Source organism: Orycteropus afer, unplaced genomic scaffold (genome assembly GCF_000298275.1).
Source record: "Orycteropus afer afer isolate SDZICR_OR568_19922 unplaced genomic scaffold, OryAfe1.0 scaffold00327, whole genome shotgun sequence".
In the NCBI taxonomy this organism is placed as follows: domain Eukaryota; kingdom Metazoa; phylum Chordata; class Mammalia; order Tubulidentata; family Orycteropodidae; genus Orycteropus; species Orycteropus afer.
Window position 1 is genome coordinate 3,181,394 of NW_006921914.1, and position 403 is coordinate 3,181,796.

Here is a 403-nt window from a genome sequence, read left to right on the forward strand (position 1 = left end):
CTGGAATTGAACCCACACCTCTGGTTTCCAGACAAAGAAAATACAGGCATATTAGTTGAACATTTACCTCGGGTAGATACACTCCTTGGAGAGAACAATCATGGGAGAAAGAAGGGCTGCTTATGCACAGGTTGACAGCTCAGGGGGAAGGAGTGCATGGAGGGATGGACACTGGGAAGAGGTAACTATGGGGAGGAAGTGGAAGGGGAGCTGTTGCATTGTGGTAAACTGTGGTCAATATCATGAGACAAAGTGTATGTGAGATGCTGTATGGAAAGTGAATTTCCTCTGTAAATCTTCACCCAAATCACAATATATATCTATCTATATCTATACCTATACCTATATCTATATCTATATCTATATCTATCTATATGTTGTTGTTGTTATGTGCCGTCGAGTC